Source organism: Crinia signifera, chromosome 2 (genome assembly GCF_055691185.1).
Source record: "Crinia signifera chromosome 2, ASM5569118v1, whole genome shotgun sequence".
Lineage (NCBI taxonomy): Eukaryota > Metazoa > Chordata > Amphibia > Anura > Myobatrachidae > Crinia > Crinia signifera.
Genome location: NC_139218.1, coordinates 175622080 through 175644282, shown reverse-complemented (window position 1 = coordinate 175644282; position 22203 = coordinate 175622080).

Genomic DNA, 22203 nt, shown 5'->3' with positions numbered 1-22203 from the left:
GATGGTAAACCTGGAGGAAGAATGGAGTATCCAGTCGCTGCCTCGGATGATGAGTCCGGATGGGGTGGTGCAAGTGCACGGTGCGTGGTCAGCTGTGGTAGAATTTAAGCCCAATGGTGATGCGATCAAAGGGAATGTCCAGCAGTGGGTGGCTCAACGCGTTTCCCTGGGTCAAACACCCAGCTTCTTCAGGAGCAGGTATATGTGTGTCACCCTGCTAGGCTGTTTAAATACCCTGCTGGTGATTACCAAATTGGGAACAGCTGTACAATATGCATAAGGATTTAGGATACCGTTCATAAAAATAAGTAATTTGACCTTTGACCAGAAGGCAGATTCTACTAGTTAGTTGCCATAAAATAAATACATATAATAATTCATGTGGAAATAATATTTTAAAAACATTATACCAAAGGTTCCCGAGTCATGTGATCCATAATGGTCACATGGTTCGGAAGTGATGTAAATGAAGAAGTATATATATGCATATTATGCCATTTAATAATGGATCAGTCGTACCAATCTGTAATTTATAGTTTTATTAGTTGTGTATAGGTATAATCAGAGAGTGAAAAACATGCTTAAATAAGCTGAATAATACCAAGGAGAGAGAATGCTGCGTGATGTAGCTGATCACATGCTTGTTGTAGACCAATAGGAGCTTGTCACGTGACCCATGATGTAGTTGGTCACGTGAGCGGACTCCTAATGTTTGCGTCTGCCAGGAGACTGTGCTGACGTGATGTGTCTGATCACGTGTTTATTTTGACCAATCGGGGTAAGTCACGTGATCGGTGACGCAGCCGGTCACGTGAGTGTGCTTCCTCTGTTTACGTAATTCGTGAGTAAAGGGGCTGTATCGGCTAGGCAGCCAATCATCATCTTAGTTTGTTGTAACCACGTGGATAGTATGGAAATGTGTATTATTATTATGTGCCGATCACGTGTTTGTTTCATTCAGAAAGAGAGTCATATGAACCAATCAGAATTAGCACAGTGCTATGGTAACAATACACTGCGCTGTCATCTAAGCAGCGTTAGTGGAGATATGGGAAACCAATACTTATATCAGAGTCACAGATGACCCATCAGAGCGTTTTTTTCTAAGAATAGACATAATCATAGGATTATGTCTATTCTTAGAAAAAAACGCTCTGATGGGTCATCTGTGACTCTGATATAAGTATTGGTTTCCCATATCTCCACTAACGCTGCTTAGATGACAGCGCAGTGTATTGTTACCATAGCACTGTGCTAATTCTGATTGGTTCATATGACTCTCTTTCTGAATGAAACAAACACGTGATCGGCACATAATAATAATACACATTTCCATACTATCCACGTGGTTACAACAAACTAAGATGATGATTGGCTGCCTAGCCGATACAGCCCCTTTACTCACGAATTACGTAAACAGAGGAAGCACACTCACGTGACCGGCTGCGTCACCGATCACGTGACTTACCCCGATTGGTCAAAATAAACACGTGATCAGACACATCACGTCAGCACAGTCTCCTGGCAGACGCAAACATTAGGAGTCCGCTCACGTGACCAACTACATCATGGGTCACGTGACAAGCTCCTATTGGTCTACAACAAGCATGTGATCAGCTACATCACGCAGCATTCTCTCTCCTTGGTATTATTCAGCTTATTTAAGCATGTTTTTCACTCTCTGATTATACCTATACACAACTAATAAAACTATAAATTACAGATTGGTACGACTGATCCATTATTAAATGGCATAATATGCATATATATACTTCTTCATTTACATCACTTCCGAACCATGTGACCATTATGGATCACATGACTCGGGAACCTTTGGTATAATGTTTTTAAAATATTATTTCCACATGAATTATTATATGTATTTATTTTATGGCAACTAACTAGTAGAATCTGCATTCTGGTCAAAGGTCAAATTACTTATTTTTATGAACGGTATCCTAAATCCTTATGCATATTGTACAGCTGTTCCCAATTTGGTAATCACCAGCAGGGTATTTAAACAGCCTAGCAGGGTGACACACATATACCTGCTCCTGAAGAAGCTGGGTGTTTGACCCAGGGAAACGCGTTGAGCCACCCACTGCTGGACATTCCCTTTGATCGCATCACCATTGGGCTTAAATTCTACCACAGCTGACCACGCACCGTGCACTTGCACCACCCCATCCGGACTCATCATCCGAGGCAGCGACTGGATACTCCATTCTTCCTCCAGGTTTACCATCTTTCCCACCAGAGGAACCTAATTCTACCACTGGACTCTGTGTTTTGGGACTGCCTTTGGCCACCTGGATATCTGCTGCTATATGGGACTACCATCTGTGACGTCTGTGTGGTAATATACATATACTCCAAATGCCCACAATTTATTATGATGCCGATTGAATGTCCTTCATTATGATTTTATTGTAACCCCCTGTTTTATCTACACATTACCTATTATTGGTACAGCTATTTTAGCATTTTTTATTGATAATAAATACTGTAAAGGATACCGTTCTATTATATAATTTTTTATATTCTTTATAAAATTAATTTCAGCCAGCGCTGGTACACCTCCCCTTTTTTAAGCATGAATTTACCTTGTGTCACACGATCCTTTACACAGCTAATAACTTCATTAATTTGAAGACATTACAATTCTGAACAAACACAGAGGTAGATCCCAAAAAACATATTCATGAAGAAGAGTTTTTTAAACATTGACATTACAGTAACTATTCTTTTTTTCTACAAAGCAGAAATATACTGTAAGTGCTTATGTTTGCATGTTTGCTGGTGTGAGTTCTGTGTACATAATACAAAACAGATTGAATGACAAAGAAATGCAGTGGAGACCTGACGCATTGAGTTTGTCTGATCACAGAGTCCTTTTGTGGTACCCCACTGAGAGGCACATTGCTCAGCCTAGTCAGGAACCCGGGCCAATCATGTCTTATAATGTCTGTACTCACACCGAGCTCTGAATTAAGCAGGGAGTGATACAATAGGCACATATGCTCTAGTGTCCAGTCCTGTCTATTCATATGTGTCTTACTTAGACTAATAAGGATTAGACTTAATGAATTGGAAGGAGTTAACAATATAAAGAGTAAGAGAAAAAGGCCTAAGTAGTGGTAATTCCATTTCATGTAACGTTGGTGTTGCTTTGCTTTCAACGAATAGGTGTAATCCTCTTTGAAATCAAAGGTGGTACTAAGTATGAATTTAAATTTGACATTTACAGCTAGTGTAAGATTAAGTCTTACAGAAAAAAAGCCATCTGCTCTCCAGGACTATCCTTCAACACAGCATCTTCCAAAATGTTTTAGACAAGTTAATTTGCATTAAAATATAAAAGGATTTTTAAGTTGTACCTATCACTTATCTTGCACAATGCCAATGCAAAGTAAAAGGCTGTGTTTTTTTTTACTATATTATTCTCATAGAATTGAAAGAGAAACACGGAAATAAAATGCTGCATAGTAATTTAAAATAAATGTTTCAACAAATGAGTTGCTGTAAAAATATATTTTTTAAGTGTAAAATATGTAAGTCTTATTCTAAATATACCAATTATTGGAAGTTATGTTTTCAATATTATCTCTGTTAGAGATGGTAGAATCATAGGGTGGATGGAAAATTATGCTTTTAATTTGTAATATTTTCACTTTAAGATAATTCTTGTAAAGCAAAGTGAAAACTTAAATCTATAGTAGCATATAGCTAGCATTAGAAACACAGTCACATAAATAGTTGCATACAGTATATGCAGCCATTACAAACTTTTTATGTCTTTTAAAATTTTAATATGTTCATTAACCCCTTCAGTGGTACTTCTGAGAATTTTCCAGACTATGCTTTAGTGCCCAGACTGGCAAGTCTGGAAAAGTCTTGGGATTACCACTGTCTGCAATTTCGTGCCAGCCAGCTGCCTAGCCTAACCTCCTTCCCCCTGATGTGTGCGGTATGGGTTGCTAATGTCACGCCACACAAAGCAGGGTTGCCGGGGGCAGGGCCAGGCAGCGGCTCATATAATGCTCAGCAGCGCTGCCCGGCCCTGGGAGAGACAGTGGTGGGGGTTTTTTTTAGGGAACGTTTCCCCCCAAAAAACTCACCCAGTGGGGAATGCTACTTAAAAAAACCACTAAAGGGGGTAATTAAAAATATAATTCAAACTATACATAGTTGTTAGTTTCAATGTAGTTTTTCAGAATTGATCAGAAAAACATATTTATAGGTATTGTATGTTCCCCATGCCTCTTAGATTGTAAACTCATTTGAAGAGGACTACCTTTAAATTCTGCTAATCATATATATTATTTCTAGAAGGTGATTTGATAAAATCGATAAATGAGGTACTATTTTAAATTTCACTACTTATGACAAATTGTTTGTTTTAAAATTAAAGTAAAAAATTGACTTTTGGCCCTAGAGTTCTTCCCCTTGGCTTCCCCATACACTGAGCCAATTTGGTCCGATTTAGGCCGATTGCAACCAATCGGGCCGTTATATCGGCTCAAATCGTCTGTCCCTGACATCCCGGCGGGTACGATGCGTGGCCCTGTGCACATTGGACCCAATCAGGTGGTCGGACCTGCTGCCCGTCCGACCACCCACCCTGGGACCTCCCTCCTGGTAGCGAGGTGGGCGGGAAGGTGTCCGTACCCTGGGAAATTTTTGCACTGGCCAACTATTTACATATATTAAAATATGTCAGTTGTATTAAGATCTCCTTAATGTGACTTAATAAGTCAGCACTTCAAATTAGTGTATACAACTTTACATTTAAATTAGTGTATAAAATAATAGTATAGAAAGAGTGCATCATGTACCAAAGAGATGCTACTTACAGTTTACACAGAATTGCCTTTAACTTTGGACCTAACATAGTTTCTTATACACTACCTAGTTAAAACAAATAAAAACAAGTTGGGAGAGAGGATACAATTAAAGCAAACCCCAATTATAAATACCTCTACTTTTGCACTGGGGTGAGTATTGGCTTACAGGGGCTGTCATCTCAGTTTTCCTGTCCTTTGGGCAACCTGAATTAAATCAGTCTAAGGTGAATGTTGGGGCAGCACGGATGGTGTAATGGTTAGCATTACTGCCTCACAGCACTGAGGTCATGGGTTCCATTCACACCATGGCCCTAATGGTGTGTACACATTTTAGATGTGCCTTAAGATCCTATCCACGATCTGATCAGATAGGATCGTGGATAGGATCTTAAGGCACATCCGATTTACATCCTATCTTGACTATATAGTGCAGATCTGCACTATATAGACAAGGCAGCCAAGACTTTCTGGCTTCTGATACGTGAACGCGCATCGGGATCGGTTCGGGATCACAAGGGTTAAAACCCTTGCGATCTGCATATGATGCCGATCCGATGCCGATCCGATGTTGACTATATTGTCAACATCTGAAAGGAAATCGGACCGTGTGTACACAGCATAACTGTGCGGAGTTTGTATATTTACCCTGTGCTTGTGTGGGTTTACTCCGGGTACTCTGGTTTCCTCCCAAAATCCAAAAATATACTGGTAGGCTAATTGGTTCCCAAAAAAAAAATTAACCCTAGAATGTCTGTGTGTGCGTGTACATGTGGTAGGGAACATAGATTGTAAGCTCCACTGGGGCAGGGACTGATGTTAATGTTCCAATATTCTCTGTAAAGCGCTGCGGAATATGTATGCGCTATATAAGAAACTGTTAATAAATAAATAATAAAATAAATGTTGCTAGTACCAAATTTGTATAACATTTCAGGCACAATCAGTTGATGCAAGTGATTTCCACAGAGATGAAGCATATTACATTTAGATTTTTCCCAAAATTATGTATGTTGTTCTGTACAACATCCAATCATACTTCCCATACAGAGTACAGAGTAAAGATGCTATCAGGCACCTGCAAGATCAGCTACAGTAACAATGGGCCTGGTTCCAAGTTAAGACCCCCCCCCCCCCAAAAAAAAAGAGAAACAACATGTACCCATGTTTCACTGCAGGTGGGCAGCTGTAAAACTATTTAGGGTTATATTTACTACGGTGTGAGTTTATAGAATAGGAGATGTTGTCCATAGCAATCAATCAGATTCCTAATATTATCTTCTAGAATGTGCTAGCTAAATATAAGTAGAATCTGACTGGTTGCTATGGCAATATATCAACGTCTATAAACAAATACCAAATAGTTATTTTGCATTAAAATGCCGGGTCACACCCAGGAATTTGTATATGGATACAACCTGGCTGCAACCCAGCTAATGGTGTGTACACACGTGGGCGATATGCCGTCGCATCGCACGGCATGCATGGAGTGGCACAATTTAGACTATATAGTGCAGATCTGCACTATATAGTCTTGGCTGCCCTCTCTATTTCACTGCCGATTTGCGCTCACACAGGAGCACGTATCGGCAGCGCATCGGGCTCGCAAGCCCTAAAAAAGCATGCGATCTGCATGCGATATGGCTTCCGATGTTCACTATATCAGAAACATCGGAAGCCATATCTTACAGTCGGTACACACTATAAAATACATTTCAGAGCAGTGGCAGGACCTGGCTTATTGCCAGGGTGGTGACTTATCTGTTTACAGTTGTATTGCAACTGTAAGCATCTCTTCTCTTGAGAGCATCTTGTATCAACTTAGCTGTGCAATACAACCTAGGTCCTTCCCATGACCAACCCTGCAAACTAGTTGGGTTGAAGTCCTGGATTACTGTACCTGGTTTAACCCTTTTCCACTGGTCTGCTCCCAAATTATCACAGCAATTACTCTGGTGTTTATTAGCAGTGGAAAAGTGTGTCCTAACTTAATACTAAGTTTCATTGTAAAAACAAATCTGCCCAGCATTTGTTCACTACATGCAGAAGTAGCCAGTGTTTTCTGTGCTTGTAACCCCTTCCCGACATTTGACGTACATTTACATCATGGTCGGGAAGTACTTCCCGACACATGGCATAAATGTACGTCATGACTTGTAACTGTCACCGCGTCTATAGACGCGGTGACAGTTTGGAGATGTCTGCTGTCCCTGACAGCAGACATCCCCCCTCGCCGCCCAGGGGGGGCAGGGATGCCCCCCCCGGTCGGCGATCGCTGCGATTGGCTGTTCAAATGTGAACAGCCAATCACAGCGTTTCCTGTGTTACCGGCGGCTAAGCTGCTCGGTAACACAGAGATCGGTGGTGATCGGTGCTGTTAAGTACAGCACCGATCACCACCGAGCGGCAGCCCGCCCTCCCACCCGCCCGGCAGCCTATTGTTATTACAGTAAGGTCTCAGCACCTTGATTTGCTGAGCCCTTATTTTTAGTATGGATTTATTATGGCCAGCATTTAAAAAAGAGATTTTGTTTTGTCAACTGACAAATACTGTACTGTATGAGTTATCTGCAAACTTAAGAAATTTACAATATTAAAGTTTTCATGCAAAGATTGAGATGCATTCCATTTGGCAATTGTTGCCTCATTATCTGATTTCCAGCTGGCATGCAGAGGAATTACCAGCAGAAAGAAGTAATAATGTAACTTTAGGTTACTTGTACGACCTCATCTAGAATAGAGGGTGAAATTTAATAGGATGAGAGATTTAGAAAGTGAGAGATTTGGTAAGAAATCTACAGGTTTTTTTTTAAAGCGGCAATCATTTACACTGCAAATGCAAAATTGCTTTTGCAGTGTAAATGATTGCCGCTTTAAAAAAACTGGAGCTTTCTTACCAAATCTATCACTTGTCTGCGACAGGGGGGGCAGGCATTCAGCTGGGTGGAGGGTGGCATTTACCTGTTTGCTAGGCTGCGAACATTTCCAATAGGGGTCCAGTAAGTATACTTAATTTCCTCCTTGGCTCACCCCTACCTTAACACTCCCCCTCGCATAATCTTAACAAGCCTCCTGCCCTCTACTCTGTCGTACCCCTCACCATCTACTATTCTGTCCTCAATGCACCCACCCATTCTGGCTGCTGAGGGAACCTTTCAAATTCTGCTATGAGGCCCAGACAGGTCTAGTTACACCCCTGTGTGGTTTATTACTGTCTTGACTGAGTCTGCCGGAGGTCCTGGAGCGCAGGCTTCTTCAAATCAGGATGCCGGCAGCCAATTAAAATGCAGCGCCGGCTAGTGAGCCAATCAGAGCTCGCTTACTGGCAGCCACTCTGATTGGCTGCCGAAACGTGAGCTCTGATTGGCTCAAAAGCCGGTGCAGCATTTTAATTAGCCGCCAGCATCCTGGGTTGAATGAGCCTGTGCTACGGGACCTGCTTTGTGCAGCACACTAAGCGCAGCACAGTGGAAGCAGTTGGGGGGGGGGGTTGTTGTGGGCAAAATGCGCTGGCCTGGCCCTTCTAAATGCCGGGGCCTGGGACAGCTGTACCCACAGCAATTTTTTGCAATTTAAATCTACAAATTTTCTGTTCCATATTTTCATAAAAATATATTTATTATACTTATACGTGCTGCTATATGCAATTTGGCAAAAATATTTATTTCAATAAAAAATTTGAATTTAAAAACAGGCAGTTGAAAAAGTTAACGTGTAATAGAATTTTTTCTAAAAACATCTACACTGAGTTAATAGGAGAAATTTTCATTTAAATTTTGTTTCAAAATAAATGTAAAAAACTGACATAATTGCATGTTTATTAAATGAATCAAGACACAAGTCTGTCAGGTTATGTCCATCTCGGACATTAAGGACCAACCTGCTGCTTGACACTTATGGAGATTTGTTCAGGCACTTTTATTCTAACCTGTATTGTAAGCATACTTACCTATATGTTGTTGCTTCTCCCCAGGATTCTCACATGACTAACAAGTCCACAAAGAGGTGGCAGGACTAAAATTACACAAAAATTACATAATTTGCATCATTTTAGGCATGCCCCATCCGCAATTGGCTTTATGTGACTAAGCTACGGAGGTGGAGGTGGGGTCCGGCACAAATTAAGGATACTTGCCCAACTTTTCGGGGGGTTGGGGGGAGGGGGCGGAGAGCCACACAATCATCAGGTGCATCCTGGAATATCTATGAGGGTATACAAGTATGATTATATGCGCCATGTGTTAATAAATGTATGTTTTGAAAGGAACTTCTGTGCTATCTTTGTCATGTTTTCTGTTCTCATGACCTTGTATATGGCAATGAGAATAAATTATGGAAGTATACAAGTGAATGGAAGTCAAACCCAGCTATTCACCTTTCCACACCTTTTTGAATTGATTCAATACTGTCTAAACTTTTAAAGAAGATAATATTCCTTTGGTGACTAATATTCTATTTGTGTATTACACAAAGGTGTACACTTTCTAGTTTTAGTGTTTATGTGGTACTTGAAGAGCTGTTTTTAGTGTGCATTTTATTTTCACTTGTCATTTGGAGTATTTAGGATGTATGCCCCATTTATAGCTGTGCTTCTTGTTTCATTATGCACATAGCCCGGTCTTCTACTGTAAGATCAGAAAAAAAATCTGCTTGGTTCTAAATCAGATGCACAAAACAGTGAGACCCACAACACTCATGTGTGGTTTGATTTTGTTAGCCCCAGAATTGCCTACACTAGGTTGTCTCTCTAAAAACAACATTCATCCTAGGCCACTGTGCTTTTGATTAAGTTTTATTTATATAGCACAATTTCTCCAACTGGACTTAAGGCGCTTAAGCGATATTGGGCCAGATGTATTAAGCTTAAAAATTGATAAACTGGAGAGTAATAAACCAGCTTTCAATCAGCTCCTTAATTCCATGTCACAGGTGGTTTTAATAAAATGAAAGGCCGGTGCTGATTGGTTGGTGATTTATCACTCTCTGGCAGGTATTTAATGATTAGTTTCAGTTTAGGATTCGCTGCACAATCGCCGGGTTCTAGAGGGCTGGATTCGATGCCACAGGCGAATGCCACAGGGAGAGGGGGGGGGGGGGCAGAAGGCACGGAGATGGAAGCCTCCCTGCCTGCCCTTTACACTGTGGGGGAGAAGGAGGGCTCCCAGGGACACAGGCAGCACAAGCTGCCCCCCGGGAGAGCTGGCAGGGGACACGGTTGAGGGAGCGCTGGACTTGTCCCGCTCCATGCATATGTAATGAGCGGTGTGCAGTGAATATGTAATAATCGGCTCCCTGCCCCCTGTTGGCGTAATGTGTAAAAAAAAATTACAAATTAAATATATATTCATGTGCTGTTTTACTGAAGTGTTGCAAATCCAATTCTAGCTATTATCTACCTATTATCTTCAAAAAGGTGCTCGATTAATGCTAAGTAAAATCTGATTGTTTGCAAATGGCAACATTTCCAGTCCTATAAATAATTAGTTCTCAACCGCAGTCCTCAAGGCAAACCAACAGTCCAGGTTTTAAGGCTATTTAAACTAAAATAAAGTCACTTTTGTACCTTCCCAGTTGTCTTGGCTGTGCAATCTTAGACTCCAATCTGAGATGTACCTAAATGATCCCCAACTCATATCCACAGGGTTTTGTTTTTTTATCTCCACTTTCCTATAAGACCTTGCTGGACACCTTTAAAGTCCTGAGCAGGAATATCCTGCACCTATACCCAATTGGGTATATTTTTTACGGATACTACTGAATAAATTTCTTTGGTACTAATGCAAGCTCAGTATTAAATAGATCATTATAGAGTAATTTGATATATATTGTTCATTGAGCCTCATTATGCACCTCACTTTCTTTTGCCTTTATTTATTTTTTTAAATAATATTCAAAATGTTGTATATTCTTTTCACGAATCAAACCCCTATCTGAAAATATAACATTGAGAAAAGACCCCCAGCAGTTTGTTTTTGGCTACATTGTTAATAGATAATATTAATTTTACAGTTTTATGCTAACCCCTTGTCAGTCAACATTCGAAACCCAGAATGATAAAAAGAACTGCACAGGAGAGTGAATGGATTTGTGCAACCTTCACTACATCTTAAAACAAGTTTTTTTCTACAGGAGATAATATGTAACAGAGAGAAATTTAAGCTTTTGGGAATTTAAATAACTGTCTATGTTTACCAGTGAATTCATTGCAAAAAAAACGGGAAAAAAAATCTTTAAAAAATTTGTGTGAGATATAGTGTTTTGTTCAACATTATCCTTTCAGTCATTGAATTACATTTTCAATGTACACTGTGTTTTTTCAGATGTCTTCCTGAATATGATAATCACTACAGATTAATTGGTGCTGTTTCTCACAGGATAGAACAGTTGTCAAGAAAAATGCTATTATGCCTTGGCCAAAATAATAACTGACCCAAGCACTTAAATTGGGTGCTGTAAATGGAGATTATCAAACAAAAACATTATATACAAATCCAGTAGCAGCAGATGTTACAAATTTAATTAATAAAGAAATATAATATTACCAACCATAGTCTATAGACAGCTTTAGTAAGACTGCAAAAATGAGTGACATAATAGAATTACCCAGTGACATTAATACTGGCTTACTGCAATACAATAACTGTTTTTAAAGAACTATCATACTTTACAATATATCTACCAGTGAGGTAGATATATATAGTGTTGTATATTATATTGAGTTGGGCTACCAACTTTCACTGTATTCTAATATTTATGGAGGTATTGTGTTGTGCCTTCTAAGAGTGAAAGCATGCATAATTTCAACATATAACTGAAACAGGCATACGGTGTAGACTAGCTGCAAGCAAATACTGTCTGCTTAGAGCAAATGTGAAAAAACAGGTGAATGTGTGACTAATTATTTTTTTGTCTCTTAATTAGTGTTCTATGCAATATAAACAAAAACATTGACTCGTGACACAGACTAGTGAAAAAGTAGAAACACGATTGAAACCCTTTAGTTTAGTACATTATAATTCTAAAATGAAATTAGATTGTAATGCAAGAAGATATTGTTGAGGGATTTTGAGTAATGCCCAAAAAAATATTTCACTGAAAGAGAGGGAATTGCTTGGAATAAAATTCCAACAGATGTATTTGGAAAAATATCTATGACAAATGAGGGGAATCAGACTCACTATTAAATGCCCCACCAACACAGGTCCACCTGTTGCCAAAGGTTAATAAATGGATTTGGCCCTTGGATTTATGTTATCTTAATGTTTTAGTGTTATACCAGTGCACTGGTTTTGTTTTGTTACATTTCCTTGTTTTAACTATAGCATTAGTCCAAATTCACTTGACTTGTTGCAGATAGATAATTAACTCTATTCTCCCTTGAAGTCCCAGATAATACAACAGAGATGAAATGCATAAGGTTGTGCTGTGGAACCTCACTCTTAGACATACTGTATAGCAGTTCAGCTCATATTAATTATTTGAATACTAAATCTAGAAGTTAGAGCTATAGTTATTATTTTGTATGCTATTCATTGAATACCAGCCTAGAATTGCACATTGTAATGCACTTTGCAATGCTGCATATTTCACATAGAAAATTTTGAAATTAAGGGGTTATTTAAATTATCTGTAATCTGACCCTGAATGGTTATACTGTTACACAATATGTATAGGAACATTTCCATTTAATCATGTCAAAGATGCTCATAACATTTAGCATTTACATTGAAATAAATTGAGCGAGTAAGGTCAATATACAATATAGAGATAATAATGGCCACTATATCAATATATGGTTATAAGGATACTTGATGCAGTAGAAAGTTAATTTCAATACAATATTCCTAAACAGTATCTTCCTTAGGTCCCATTAGGTGTTATGGTAATTCAGCCCTGTTTAATGTTGCTGCGAGGGATTTCCTCCTAAATTCTGAGGGCAAAATATAATAGGGTGCCAGAAGAAGAAAGTAAGAGATTTGGGAGTTGTTTTTTTTTTTTTTTTTTGTGTAAATGATTGGGGAATGAATGAATGGGGAAAAATCTCTCAATTTCTGTTTCTTATACCCTATTACATTTTGTCCTAAGTATAATGACCGCAGCAATTCATTACTCGCTTCCCACTTACACAGGATTTCTGTCGGACAGCACCCACCTATGGAATGCCCTTCCATGCACATTAAGACTCTCCTCTTGCCTCCAAACTTTCAAGCATCACCTCTTCAGGCAAGCTTATCATATTCTGGAACCCCCACACAACCTTCAGTAGCATTCATATCTAATTGTATCCCATCTTGTAATCTGGTGGGACTGCCATGCTATGGAATTCTATCCTTATGTATCCCTCCTATCATCCGTATGGATTGTAATCTTGTGAGCAGGGCCCACCGACCTGCATACTGTCTGCTTTATTTTTATACTGCAATTTAGATTTCAGTTTGAACATACTCCACCCAAATCTAACTCTCTCTGCATATGTTACATTTACCTATGCAACATAGATTTGTCCATTTGAGAAAGGTTTTTTTGCTTTTCAACTCTGAATTAGGCCCTAAATCAATTAAGGAAAATGGAATATCTAGAGGAAAAGGTGATTATTTTCTGTACCACTTTTTTTTTCACTACAGTATTGCATTTCTGTATACAAATATGCTAAGTACTTACTGTAGGTGCCTACTGTACATTCTTCATACATTTCTTTCTTACATTTATTTAATGCTGGGAAATCTTACTGTACAGATATTGAAGTGCCGTTATGAAGCTCAATATTTTACAACAGTTTTCCCCTAGAACACAATCTGCCTCTTTGAGGAATGTGAAAGCAACATTTATATTGCTCCTGTGAAGAATGGCATAATTTCTGTACAAAAATATTTCTTTGAATATAAAAATGTAGTGAAAATGTAGATTCAGGATGGTAAACTGACTTCACGGTTCCCAGTAAACACTCGCTGCTTATCATTTCTGGGGTATTTTGTTTTTCTTTTCTTAACTTAGCAATTCCTCCTTGGCCTCCTCTGAGGACATATTTATAGTAACAATCTTTGCAAATCTTATGATAAAATTGCAATATATTTTAGGTAAAACAGTAAAATGGGCCATTCACAGAGCATGAGGTTTTTATTGTTTGCAGTTCAAATCATATTATTTTGCAGTAAAAGATGTAAATAAAATATTACATAATATTAAATTAAAATTAATATTATTAATATTAATACAGTTAATATGATTTTTTTAGTAGTAGTAGGACAAGTGGTAATAACAATAAAAAATGAAAAAAAAAAAGACTGCGCTAGGATTGAGCTGAATTTATAAATCATCTCTTAATAAAAACCTGCATGGATTCATCTGACCAACCTATGGCTATGGTACCTGAGGTCCAACTAGGAGTTAAATAGTGACCCCCATAGGTTGGTCAGATGAATCCATGCAGGTTTTTATTAAGAGAGGATTTATAAATTCAGCTCAATCCTAGCGCAGTCTTTTTTTTTTCATTTTTTCTTTTTAGCACTTTGTGTGGTTCAGTACCTGCACGCTGACTGCTGCTTAGGATTGATCTGACACATATATATTTTTAATTGTCTATCTAACACCTACCTAATAGATTTTCAAAAGAAGATTGTATTTATATATATATATACTTGGCCCCACATTGGACGGAGACAAAAATTCCAGTGTATTGAAAAGCGCTTGGCCACACCCCCCCTTGTTTCCTTTTTGGTAATAACAATAGTAGTCATATGTTAACCATTGTTACCTTTAAAATAATGATAGCACAAGTCTGGATCACTCACAGTGTTGCGAATTTGGCCTCTGCCCCGATGGTCAGGGTTGTGCAAATGGGCGCAAATGAGTTATTTACTCACCGGGCCATTCGCAGCAGGACGGTGGGGTGGTGCCATGTGAGCATCCAGTGTTCCATTGGGTACATGGGTGGGCCGAAGCCAGCCAGGGGTGGACGGCTGACATCACATGATGTCAGACACCCGCTCTGTCTTCGTCACAGTGGCTGCAAATAAAAGTTAGTTAAGACTGACTTTTATTTGCGAAGGCAGGTGAAATCATTGGATGGTCATCAACCATCCAATGATTTCTCCTGCAGTGGCGGCATGCGGGGAGATGTGTCTTCATTACACATCCCATCGCATGGTTGCGAAGGAAATGGGGGCGGGGTGGGTATTCGGCAGGGCGGTCTCTATGGCAACTAGAATCAGGTACTTTGAACCATGAGGTAGGGTGGTTTTTGTGAATAAGGGAGAGATGTATCAAACCTTGGAGAATGTTTTAAGATAGATAAAGTACCAAATAATCAGCTTCTGTAATGTTACAGCTTAGAACTAATCAAATTTCGCACACTGCCTTCTTGCTAATGATGAACAATATTTTACATAATTTGGACACTAGTGATATATCATTGCTCCTGTAACCACTAGAAAAAAACTTCATGCCACTCCATTCTAGGGAGTGGCATAAGGGTGATGTCAAATTGGGCCAAAATGTAGTTTGTTGGCCAATTTCCTGTACACACAGTCTGATAGGCACCAAATAGCTAGCATTATCATTAGGTTTGATGTGCACCACATCTAGAGGCATAACAATGACACTGCAGCCCAATCAGTGGCTAGAGGCTGCCAGCACTGTGGGGGCACATGATCTCTGCAGATTCCAATGGGTCTGGACATCCATATGGAATCTGCTGAAATTGTCCCTCCTTAAATTTCCGCCACCTTGGAGGAGACAGACGCTACCAGACCTACCGGGCAGATGGATAGATGCAAGAGGACAAACTGGGTAGCATATGTAACCAGAAGTGAATATGAATTTTGAGTATATATCAATAAAAGATGGAAGACGCACAATAGTGTAGTATGTTTAGTAATAAAAAGAAAAGTTTACTTCAGAATTTTTAAAAACTCACATGCAAAGTGGTGTTAACATAATTTAACACATAAGCACATGTAATAAGGCAGTCAGTAGCATAGCACCATCCATGCAGTGCTGGCCTCCGGTAGCTGGCTTCCAGATTCAGGGTTATAATGCCAACATGCTCCTTCCATCAACTCTGCTCTGCCCACAGAGCTGACGGAGGGAGCATGGTGATGTCACAACCCTGAACCCGGAAGACAGCTGCCGGAGGCCAGCGCTATAGTATCTTTAAGTTGAAAAAAGTTGATGTATAAATCATTGCAAACAAATTGCAATACATCTCCCCCCTATTCACCTGCATACTGGCATATTTGATCACCGGTATACCAGAATATTTATCCATTAGGACAGCTCTCTTCCAACACAGAACAATTCCGATAATGCACATATTGTATTTCCAGCAGTTATGACTTAGGAGTTCCAAATTTGAGAATATCATCTGTCATCATAGCTAAAATCTAATTTTCCAGGAGAGTGAAGATTTTTATTTATTAACAGTTTCTTATATAGCGCACACATATTCCGCAGCGCTTTACAGAGTATACAGAGTCCCTGCCCCAGTGAAGTTTACAACCTATATTCCCTACCACTTGCACACACACTCTCATTCATTCTAGGGTTACTTTTTGTTATGAGTCAAATAAGCTACCAGTATATTTTTGGAGTGTGGGAGGAAACCGGACGACCCGGAGGAAACCCACGCAAGTATGGAGAGAATATACAAACTCTGCACAGTTAGCAAATAAATAGTCAACAACACATAAGTGCTTCTGGCATAGGTACCAAAACCACTTGTGTCTGGATGGCTGACAGACAATGTCTAGGCTGACAGGCAATGGGTCAACAACATATGGTTGACATAAAAAATGGTCAACCTTGTTAAAAGGTTAACATATATAATAGGTTGATTTTTTCCATTTTCAACTTTTTTCATACTTTACCATCCATGTGCACTCCGGTTGGGAGTTGTAATGTGTGCTGAGCCCAGCAGTAACAGAGCAGGGAACCTGGCTAAAAGCATAGTGAGAAACTCATAGTGAGCAACTCATGTCAACCTTTTTGGGTCTCGAACTTTGTGCTTGTAATGACCTTTTTCCACTCTTGACCTTGTGCTTGTTAACCACTTTGGGTCAAGCTAGACATTGTTGACCTTGTATACTATACCCAAGTCCACTGGGTAAACTCAAAGAAGTTCCTTGGTCCATTCTTAATTGATCTGCTGCTCCGTAACAAAGAAGTCATGTAAGCTGCAATCAGTTGTTTTGAAATGGACTACTAGTAGATATTTACGGGTGCTGGATGGGGTCCCGACAGTCATTTACCCGACGTCGGGATCCCGACTGTTAAAACACAGACAGATGGGTTCCTGACGGCCACCGGCTATTCTCCCTCATGGGGTCCATGACTGTGGCAAGCGCAGGAGGGCAAGAGGCTTTGTTGCGCTCACCATGCTGTCTGAGTCCGGCCAGTCGTGATCCCGACGTTGGGCTAATGACTGTCGGGAACCCGACTGCCGGAATCCTATACCACACCCATATTTACAACCCTTTCCGTTTTGAAGCAACAGGCAAAGTGAATAAATTGGCCCAGAAGTAACCTAATTTATGACTTAAAAGAGATATTTAAAATTTAAGTTTGCTGATCTAGAGGAGATTTTTTACCCACTGAAAAGGTCACTCAGTTTGTCTTCCAGGCAAATGATTGACACCACTCATTGCTCCTGTGTTGACAATTGTGCTGTCACAACCTATGACTAAAAGTTCATCTGTATAATCTGTTTTGAATCATGGATGCTGTTGCAAATGTCATATGCATTCCCTGATTTAGGTACTACATGACTTGCAGGCTCAGATAAAATGGAAATATACTCTTCTTTGGTAGAGCTTCAGTAGAATTTTGCTTCTTGTTTCACATGAGCAATGGTGTTCTTCTTTTGACAAGCAAAATATAAAGCTTTGAGGGGAACACTATTATGCTGTGCCTACAGTTTCAACTCTTCTCGTATCTTTTGTTTCTCTCACATAATTTTATTTTTATCTGTTACGAGTTTGGGAGAATAAACGGACCAACATCTTTAAGCTCAGAAGTAGCTATAATCATTGTCAGTCTGTCACTCACACCAAATCCTTGGCAGGTAAGTGTTGTCTCTTTTAACCTAACTCTCATTTGAGTTGTGGAATTGAGTGGTCACTATCAGATAATTCCCTTTCCAAATAATCTTTTCCTATCAAGTCCATTGATAATCTCCTTTGCAACTGACATGGTCCCTCCCCTTGTCCAGAAGCAAATTGTAGTACTCTGCAAACATTTTTACAACAGATGTAAAAGAGACCGAATGAATATATGTTTTTATAAATATTAATCACTTTTCTTGCTTGAACTGTGGCAGCATCGGTCAATTGCAATTTTTACATATTTTTTTACAAAAAATTCAAAAAATCCGGTCTCTCCCTCCGCCAGAAGATAATTTTTTTTTACACATTTGACTGTCCCAAAGATGCAATGATAGCATTACAGGTAACCATGGGGTAGATGTAAGAAGCAGTGATAAGGGAGGAGAAGTGAGCCAGAGAAGAAGTGGCACATGGCAACTCACATTAGGGTCCTTTGCCCACGATTTATGAGTGTTGAACACACCGAAACAGCCTGTGCACTATAACTCATACTGGCTGGATTAGTACTTCACGCCATATGAGCCCTGCACTCAAACTGATGCTTTTAAAAGGGGATGCGGCTTGTCTCATGCTCTCTCTTTCTCTCTCTATATAATATATATATATATATATATATATATATATATATATATAGTATATCAGTAACTTTTGAAAAGCAATGGAGGCTTAATAATTTTTGAGTGCCATTTGTAATTTGTATTAATCATAAACCAGGTCAACTCCACTTAACTATCCTTAACCATCTTTCCGCTCTATGCTTATGCTTATTCTGTTGTCATGTACCAGTCCTCCCCTACCTGGGAATCTGTCCCATCCAATTTTTTGTACATTTACCATGATTATACATTTAACTACATTACAGACACTGACTGTGGCTGGAAACTTGTCATGAATTCAAACACAAACCAAACTATTAAAGTGTAATTTGATGATAGCCTAAAACTTGGTCTAAAAGGAATAAGATTCATCTAAACTGAATGAAACACCTGGCCAATATAATATGAGCCAGGGGTTCCCAAACTTTTGAATCACGGCAAACTAGAGCATCAAAATGTTTACAAGGCACCCCTAGGCCGAATGCTTCTTGTTGAGAAATTCAGGAAAAAATATAAAGTAAGTACATTGTGTTTATATCTCACAGTTATGTGGTGAGGGACAGGATTTGCTCCTGTTTTTCCACATATGTTATGATTGGCAGCCACTAGCACTGCTTTTGCCTGGTACATTGCACTTAACTAATATGAATTGATCCTGGTCCACCAATCCAAGGCACCCCTGTAAGTGTCCTGAGGCACCCCAGGGTGCCTAGGCACACAGTTTGGGAACCACTGGTATAAGCACATGAATACTAACCAAGCTTTGCAATAGTCATTTTTGGTACTTGTTTCCTATCTGGGCGCCCATCGCAGGCATCGCGGGTACATCGCATGTCATTATAATGACATGCGATGCGACCGACGCGATGCCCGCGATTTTCCCATAGAGAACAATGTTAAATGGCTCAATTTACCCGCGATGACCGCGATTTACCATAGGAAAAAATGTTAAATGGATCAATTTGCAAAAATTATCATAGGGAACAATGGGAAATGGGGCAAAAACACCCCTGAACATAAAAATGTCCCCCCAAAAGTAGTTGACGCCACCCCGCCATCAACGTGAACCCGAAGCGTGGCGAGCGCAGCGAGCCCACAAGGGGCGGCGGTACGCGTCCTCCGACCTTTTCATGCCCTACTATCCACTAGGGCGTGGAGTGAGAATAGAATAGTGTGGCGAGCGCAGCGAGCCACCGAGCCCGAAGCGTGGCGAGCGCAGCGCGCCCCGCGAGGGGACGCGGATACCTTCACAGTTATACGCGTCCCCTCGCGGGCTTCCCAGGTGACCATGGCGACGCGGACACCTGGGAAGCCCGCGAAGGGACGCGTTTACCTGTGAAGGTATCCGCGTCCGCTCGCCACGCTTCGGGCTCGGTGGCTCGCTGCGCTCGCCACACTATTCTATTCTCACTCCACGCCCTAGTGGATAGTAGGGCATGAAAAGGTCGGAGGACGCGTACCGCCGCCCCTCGCGGGCTCACTGTGCTCGCCACGCTTCGGGTTCACGTTGATGGCGGGGTGGCGTCAACTACTTTTGGGGGGACATTTTTATGTTCAGGGGTGTTTTTGCCCCATTTCCCATTGTTCCCTATGATAATTTGGGGAAATTGATCTATTTAACATTGTTTCCTATGGTAAATCGCGGTCATCGCGGGTAAATTGAGGCATTTAACATTGTTCTCTATGGGAAAATCGCGGGCATCGCGTCTGGCACATCGCACCCGATTTTTTATCGGCCGCGATGCCCGCGATGGCCCCGATTTTACCCCCGATGCCCGCGATTAAAATCGTGGGCGCCCAGATAGGAAACAAGTACCTCATTTTTCAGTTTCTAATCTCCAGGATGCTGGCATAGTACCAAAGGATTATAGAACTGTAGAAGCATTATCACTATTTGAAGATCTAAACTTCAGCACATACAGTACAGGGTTCGCAAATACTCGCTATAGCGAGTATTTTACCCACTTTGGAGCACCAGGGACTCATTTTTTATGAATGGCTGGGTCCCCTGGGACCCAGCCATTTTGGCGTGCACGCCGTATTAATATGTGTGACAAGGGCGGAGGGATCTGTTTCCCCATCAGTTGTGATGCGACCGTGGAGAAGACAAAGCGTGACTTACGGCCGCTTCATACATCTGCTGGGCGCGAAAATGAAGGGGTCCCTGTCACCGCAGAGTCATAGGCAGCAGTGCATGGAAGCCGCGTAAGCTGGCTCCTGCACTGTGCCTCAACAACAGACGACTGGAGCCAACACCAGAAGCAGCTGCTCAGAAGGGGAACAGAGCTGTGGCTGGTGTGAGGATGGAGCACAAGGAACTGAAATCAGCATTGGGGGCCAGAACCAGGGAGGTGTGACAGTGAGAACAGGGCAGACCTGGGCAGGATGTAGAGGTAAGAGGGGTGCGTGGTCCATTTAGCAGGCTGCTTGGCTGTGTCATGTAAGGGGATTTATTGCTAGCAGGACTCGGGCTGCAGACTTCCCTCCTCCTCTCCTACCTCGCGGTGCTGCTTTCTTGTGTGTCACTGTCACCTCCTCCAGGCTCTGAGTGCTGGCTGGTAATGGCCCACTTGTCCCCTCCTTTCCTCACTGCACAACTGGCAGAGAGGCTGCAGCTCACCAATTAACTCTTAACAGGCAGAGCTGCCTGTAGGGGAGGAACCTATAGACTCTGCTGGGACTTCACTCACCCTATCCCTCCTGTTCCTGCTTCCATTACTTTTAATTTAGTTCTAGAAACAATGGACAGGGGCAGAATCCTGATTGGTGCAGCACAGGTGTCCCTATTCGGACTATTTCTAGTATATGTATCTTGCTTTATGTGAGTGGGCAAATTGGCAATTGATTACCCTACCCCTCCCCCAACAGCCACAGTTTTGGGGTGCCCAGATCTTTGTTTGCTTACCGAAAAAAAAAAAATAGGCTCAGGCTGGCCCTTGGCTCAGAGTATATGCCATATGGAGGAGAGGAGGAGGCTTCTGTATGTGCCATGCTGGGGAAGGTGAGAGGAGGCTTTATTCCGTTGGGACCCAGAAAAGGTCAAGTAGGACCCCGATTTTTGAAAGTGAGGGGTCCCAGGGACCCATAATTTGGGGGGGTTTCGCGATCACTGCAGTATCATGTGAAAGTTGTTTGTAGACATATGAATTGATAATATTGGAAAGTGGAATATCTACAACTATCTAATCACATTTATAATACTGTATACTGTAAGAGTTATATGTAAACAAATTAATGGATAATATTGATTAAAATACTTTTATAGCATGCTTCTAATGATGGTAAATGTGCTAGACACATGATAAAACTGGATACTATGATTTTATGATGAATTTAATTTATATTAATGAATAAAAACTTGAAAATGAATGTGTCATTTTATTGGTTCACTAAACCTAAAATACATGTAAAAATATAAGTGATAGGAAGCATTAAAAATGACCACTGCTATATCCCTGGCCAACTATTGCTCATGTAATCATTTTGCAGTGCTACACAGCTAACTACAAGGACTCTGAGAGAGATCATATCTGCATATGACCTTGCATGAAGCAGTAACTCTATATGGCATTGTTTCCAGGTAAAGACTTGAATACTTGATTAAATAAAAACAAGAACCTACTGGTATTACAGAAGACTACCGGGCCAGTGTGAGAGCTATGTGTGACC